General features: G+C 31.5%; 1 pseudogene; it reads left to right on the forward strand.

Moving 5' to 3' along the window:
- The first annotated feature begins 1304 nt into the window (after positions 1–1304).
- Positions 1305–7251, forward strand: part of LOC106457920 — a 119963-nt pseudogene continuing 114016 nt past the window's right edge.

The following is a 7251-nucleotide window of genomic DNA, read 5'->3' on the forward strand; positions in this document are numbered from 1 at the left end:
GTTGAGGAACAGAAATGAAGTTTGAGAACAACAAAGCAGATAAAACAGAATTACCTAAACTTTTAGTCTCGGAAGTGGACAATGCATTAATTGAGATGAAGAGTAGGAAAGCTCCAGGAAACGATATAATTAACAGATCTAAGGTTTGCAGATGATGTAGCTTTCTTTACAAATTCAACAAAGAAGATGGAAGCTCTATTAAACAGTTTGAATGCCAGTAGCAAGAAAGCAGGGTGAAAAATACATAAGGGGAAACCAAATATATGACCAACTATCATCACACAGATACCATCAAAATTGAGAATGAAGAAATAGAGAAAGTGTCAGAGTACAAATATTTAGAACAAACCCTCAAAATGAAAAACACAACAAGGAAAGAAATTATGATAAGAATAAAGGCAACATGGCAATGTTTTGGAATGTATAAAGAAATTCTAGAGAATCAAGATATCCTTACTACTTTGAAGATAAAGATCATGATTCAGTGTGTACTACCAACCTTAACATATGGCTGCCAAACATGGGCACCAACAAAAGAGATAAGAAAAAGATAGAAATCACACAAGACAAATGGAGAAATGACAGAATAAGAAAAACAACAAATATAATACACGCAGTAAGGTTTATTCTAAGAACTAAATGGAAATGGGCTGGGCATGTAGCAAGGTATTCCGATAATATGTGGAAATTAAAAACAATGGAATGGCAACCTACGACATGGAAGGCAAAAGAGAAGATGGAGGGACGATATAGTGGCTGAAGCAGGAATCAGACGGACAAAGTATGCTAAGAATAGGAAATACTGGACTGGTCTGACGGAGAGCTACGTCCAACGAAGGATGACTGCAGCTTAGATAGATAGAATTTCTGTTAGCATTGTAGTTAATGCCAAATAACAGTATTTTAAAATTTTCTTGAATTTAATCTTTCAAACAGGTGGTAATCACGAAGTTCAGTCTTAGCTTAAGAAAAACTAAAATTTTAAGTAATATATTTATGTTCAGCATCTTGTTGCTATTCGCAACAAAGCTCAATTCATAAACGTTTTATATTTCACACAAACTAACTTCTAATTTTACTTCCATCATCCTCTTTGACCTTTGCTTGTTTCCCTTTTATAAGTATTCTCATTTCCATTTTCTAATGTTTTAGATAAAAATAACTTTTTAATTTTTAAAAAATATTGTAAGGGAAAACAAAACTAATTTAATTTTGGTTATATTGTTCATTCGGAATTGTTCTAAACCCTTTGAGAAGTTGAGTGCATGAGTTAGCCATTTTCTTGCAAGTTGCAGACGACGTGGAACCTGACCACGCCCCAAAGTGATAGGCAAAGTAGGTGCTGTCAAGTAAATTTTACAGCTTTAATTAAAATATAATCGAATACTGTTTATTGTAAAGAATACAATTCAAATTAAATTTTAAAACTTTAACTATGGTCTGTGTAGATATTGGTGATTAAGTTACATGACTAAATAATCAACTTGGTCCCACTAGCGTTAGTACTAGGTGTTTTCAAGACTAGTACTACTACTAAGCATTTACTGTTAAGCCTAGTACTAGTGTTTAATTAAACTTCAAGTTTGATAACCATGTAACATAGTCTTACTTCTAGTTGCATCGGCAGTTAAGCTTGTTAAAAATGATCTCCATAAGTGTGTGGGTTAAGATGGATAGAAAAATTTACGGATGGAAGTTTGTTATAAATGAGTTCAATCCGAGATTAATTTAAATTTTTATGTAAAAAGTGGTGTACCTCAGGCTCAGTATTTAAATTAAAGAGACCAGATTTTCTGGAGTTCAAAGCAGGGCATCTAATTAATAAATAAAAAAATGGTTGCAATCAAATAATTAAAATTTATTTTCATAAAAAAATGCAAACCATCTTATTATTATACTTTTCATTAGATATTATTTTCTTTAACAAATCAGGAGTGTGTTTTGAAAACATCAATAGAAAAATGATATTCATGAAAAATACATATCTAATCATTTTCTGCAGTTATAATTAACCTAGACATGAGAATTATTTAACAACATTTTCTGAAAAAATACAAAAGTTTATTTAAGATATTGATATAACGATAGTATGACTGTAAGTGAAATGTTACATTAATAACTGTATATAGACTGATATGAGCTGCAAGCATTTGAAATATAAAAAAGTTGAAAATAAATTGTCAAAGATGTTTTGGACATTCAAAGCATATCCTGAAATAAAGCAAACTAATTTCATATTGTTTTGTCAGTTATAACAATATTACTATGTACTAAACGCTAATATACAATATTTCAATGATTGCATAGTATGAAAGTGAATGGCTAATGTGTAACCGTGTTTTATGAAATAATGAACAAGATAATTTAGTATGTTACGTCTTCAATAAGTATATGGTTATGTATTTGAACATTAATATATTAAAATGAAGGAAATTATACGAGGACAGGACAAATCTTATGTGCAGTCATAGTACAGTAGTGCTTATCAGTATTAATTTTTATAATGCAGGACACTTAAGTTCATTATCTCCCAAAGTGGGACATTTTTGCAACCCCCTAAAATTCCTGGGGGACAGTGGAAGAGGAAGCTCAAAAATGGAACTGTCCTGCTGAAATTGGGATGTCTGGTCACATTGTCAGTGTTATGACCTTTGCTGTTTTTTGATTTACATCAGTGAAATAAATAAAGGAATGGTCAATATATTGCTTAACCCGTTGACTACCGGCTACTAACTTTCTTAGTAGCCAATGCAAGTCTTGCTATTTGTCATTCCAACAATAAAACTACTAGTTAAAAAGTTTTAAAACTTCGTAATGACTTTAATAAATGCGCGTAGTTTAAGAAACATAAAGCCTGTTACTTCTGATAACTTTAGTTTTTTTGAATTATGATCTACAATATCTTGGAAAATTACAGAGGAAATGGTATTTATAAGAAATGATTACCATATTTATATTTGTTCCAGATTTGAACTGATTACTTTTTATGTTTTAGTACATTATTTTGCAATCCCAAAAGATTTGTTGTCCATAAAGTGCAAATTTTATCTATTTTTAATTTTTTAATAATAACATACTCTCCTTATGGTTTCGGTAATATACAAGACCCAAAGATAATATTTGTAAATAAACCTAAATAATAAATGAGTATTTTTGTTTTTAACTAAGATTTCATGTTTATATATGTATATAAAAACATTTTAATTTTCTTTTATAAATATATTTTTATTTCAAGTTTATTTTTATGTTTCATTGCAGCCGTACTTTTGTTTACTGTGCCGCATAAACTGTTGGGTCAGCAGCGTGACCTTTGTACGTTGTCCGTAACTATCTCACCCCTGTTGGGGGTCACTCTTGTTTAGCCCAGCACGGATGCATTTGAACATTACTGTCGATATGATAACAAGAAAGCTTTTCGGTACTTGAATATCATTTCTTTGAACTTTCAAACAAGTTTATTTCAACGCATGTCCTTGTATGTTGTTTCACTATACCGAGAAAACTAACTGCCACTACTAGTGAGTTGTAATAGCTTACAGAACAGGTGGTTTCAATAACACCGCCTAATCCTTGATACTTCCTGTTACAAGAGATTACCAAACGATACAGACACCATAAATTACAAAGAAAGTCAATTCATAGCACTTAAAATATTAGTCGGGTCACATTTTTCTCATTATAGGCAAGATTTATGTTGGAATTTGAAACTTAAGTCCTTCATGTATTAGCACCCCAACTGTGAGAATGGCATAGCTTTCCTGGTATTATTGACACGAATGTGCTTAGTCTGTCTCACGACTAACATATGGGCTTTATTGTTGTCACTCATACACTGAGTTTTAACTCGTATATAAAAGAAACGTACAAGAATAAAAATTTCATTTACCAAGAGAACCCACGTACAGCAAATCGTGAGTCTTCGCTAAAATCATTGAAATCTTAACACCATCACTCAGCATTTGCATTTAGGTATTTTCACTTGTTTTAAATGCAATTATATTTATTCTAAAACTCATTGCACATATTAGCCATAAACAATAAAAATATTTCAACAAAGACTTTTGCAGGAGCACACAATTTATATTTTTGTCTATATTGAACTGTATTTATTATACATTACTGTGCTCAGTATTGTTTTATTACTTTTATCATATTTTGTGTTCTAGCTTCTGCTCAAGAATTATGTACACAATTTTCAATATTTCACTGAATAATATACAACTTGGATTATTCATCTTCAGACAATTGTTTGGTAACAGTGTTTAGCTTATTTTTGCATTTGTATAAACATGTATAAAGTGTACATATCAATAATGAATAAACTTACAGTTTGTATGTATTTGATATATAAACAGATGTTAATGAAATATCTCAGTGTAGCTTTCACTACGTTTTTATTTTTGCATCTAAATATGATTTGCATACAACTGAACGTGTACTTCTCAGTGCATAACTTATAAATTAGGCATTGTTTATCCATACATTGATGCTCCTTTTGTATATATGTTATCTTGACTTGTAACTTATGTATAAAATTTATGTAATTTAACTTTATTTAACCCCTTTGCAAGATATCAGAATAAAAATCTGCAATTATTTGCCGGGCTTATATACTAAAATAGAGGGCGTCTGGAAAAGACTAGAGTTGCCAGGAACAGTCATGATCCTTCTAGAAACTCCAGCTAGCATGCTTCTAGCGTTGCGTGACTTCCCCTGTCGTAACAGTATATATATATCTGAAGTATTTTTAACTATTTTATAATCTGTAAAGTGTGTATTAAGTATATAAACCGTTCAAGAACTCAAATCCTTACATTCTTCATAGCAAGGGTTCATAAACTGGAGGCCTCAGAAAAGTGTTATAGAGGGGTCGTAATCCGTATTTATAGATTCACTGATTCGGGGGCTTTAGTTAGGATGCATAATACTCTCGGTTGGGTGGGCTTGTGCTGCAAAAATGTAGGAACTTATGCTCTATAGAACCCAACTTGTATAAGTGGTTGGAAAAGCACAATACGTTGCGCAATGCTTTCGTTCTCAATATTTCTTACTACAAACGCCGACTATCTGGTGACCGAGAAATAATCTAACCCGATATTTATTAATATGCAGTCGTAGTCGTACATCTAAGAGGGGGAATATCTTGTAAGAAATCTGCGTACATATTTGATAAATCTATCTACATATGTAAATAATAATCAACTGTTCAACAATTCTTGAGAATAGCCCAGAAGATAAAATTCTACCCAATGTTGTTTTAAAATGTTTTTGTTTACTGTTCACGCGATAGATCAGATCTGTGCTTGAAACTTTTATGGAGAGTAATAGTTATATGAAGTATTAGTAATTCAACTATCCCCTATTTTGTTTTAATTAGAAATTATGTGAAAAACTTTTATTAGGAACTTTGGGTTAAGACAACATTTCATGAAAACATCTGGCCAAAACCACCTTTCAATAGAAAGTTTGGGTACATACTATTTTTCATCAGAAACTTGAGGTAAAACCACTTTTAATAAGAAATTTTGAGTAAAGGCTATATTTTATCAGAACACTTGATTATAAACATATTTTATTAAAAATATTGGGTCAAGACTATTTTTCATCAGAAACGTTAGGTAAAAACCACTTTTCATCAGAAATTTTTGAGTAAAACCACCTTTCCTCAGAAACGTTTGGTAAAGACCATCTATCATCAGAAACTTTGGGTAAAATCACCTTCCATCAGAGTAGTTGGTTCTACTTTAGGTCACTGTTATGATTGCATGATAACGTGAAATCATTCATAGCTGTCTTCATACATTTTTAAAGCTTTAGTATAATTTTGTATGACTTGAATAAGCGTTAAATATTTCAGGAGGTATAGGTTATAGGATTGTTCGGTTTGGATATTTCATCATATCGCAAAACCCTGACTTCTAGTATAGCATATGATGAGATATCACGAACGTAATTCTAACATCTTTAATATTTATATACCGTTTAAAGATAAACATTGTATACTGTCTTACGTGTGCACCTGACTTACTTGATTAGACTTACCTATTCGTAATGAAAACAAACAAACTTGTTCTCGACTATCTCTGATGCGCATAAATAGGCTTAACATCTAAAGAAACAAATCATGTATTTCAAAGCTGTCTATAACGATGTTAAAAATTCAAACTTTAGAACCAATAGTGTGACACACATGGGAAAGATAAGTAAGCTTGAGTACAAAGTACATAATTATATTAGTCTAATGTATTTATCTGAAATATCGGAACCACACATGACACATCTGAAACGAGAGCTAGCGTACAAATTACAGAATGGTAGAGGTAGAATGTATGTATCTGCAATATCCAACTCACACATTACACACGTGGGAGAGACAAGTAATATTAGGGTAAAGAAAAAGCATTGAATGATAGGTGTATCTGCAGTATCGGACTATATACATGACAAACATGGAAGGGACAAGTAAATGTGAGGTAAAAAGTACAGAATGGTAGTGGTATAATGTATGTATCTGTAATATCGGACTATACACATGAAAAACATGGAAGGGACAAGTAAATGTAAGTTAAAAAGTACAGAATGTATCTGTAATATCGGACTATACACATGACAAACATGGAAAGGACAAGTAAATGTGAGGTAAAAATTACAGAATGGTAGTGGTATAATGTATGTATCTGTAATGTCGGACTATACACATAACAAACATGGAAGGGACAAGTAATTGTAAGGTAAAAGGTACAGAATGGTAATGGTATTGTAACGAATTTATTTTAATATCGACGTTATTTAGATTGAGCTTATATTTAAAAGCATGCATAGCTTGTAGTGTTAAATATGTATTGCGCAACTTCCGCCTACTCTCGAAAGTTGTAGAAGATTCTCAAGAGTAAGAATGAACAAAATATGTGTGTATGTAAACGCTTTAACCAGTATTGTTACGTAAGATTGAAGTTTCTAGAAAACGTTCCGACGCTATAAATATAACTAACGCGACGCACCAAGAGTGTCAATTATTAATTCGATATAATCAGCATACTATAAACTCTGAAAGGTATAATTGTGATTTTTTAGAACGCTTATCAATCGGAAATTTAAGATATTCGACCAGGATTATTTATAAATTTCGAACATTACAAATCGTTTAAATTCAGTGGATTCTCATCGGACATTAGTATTTTTTTACGAAAACATTACCAATTTCAACGATGTAAAACATCGTGTGTGGCCAGGGAGACAAATGTAGCTAGC

This window comes from Limulus polyphemus, unplaced genomic scaffold, assembly GCF_000517525.1.
Source record: "Limulus polyphemus unplaced genomic scaffold, Limulus_polyphemus-2.1.2 Scaffold392, whole genome shotgun sequence".
NCBI classification, from domain to species: Eukaryota; Metazoa; Arthropoda; class Merostomata; order Xiphosura; family Limulidae; genus Limulus; species Limulus polyphemus.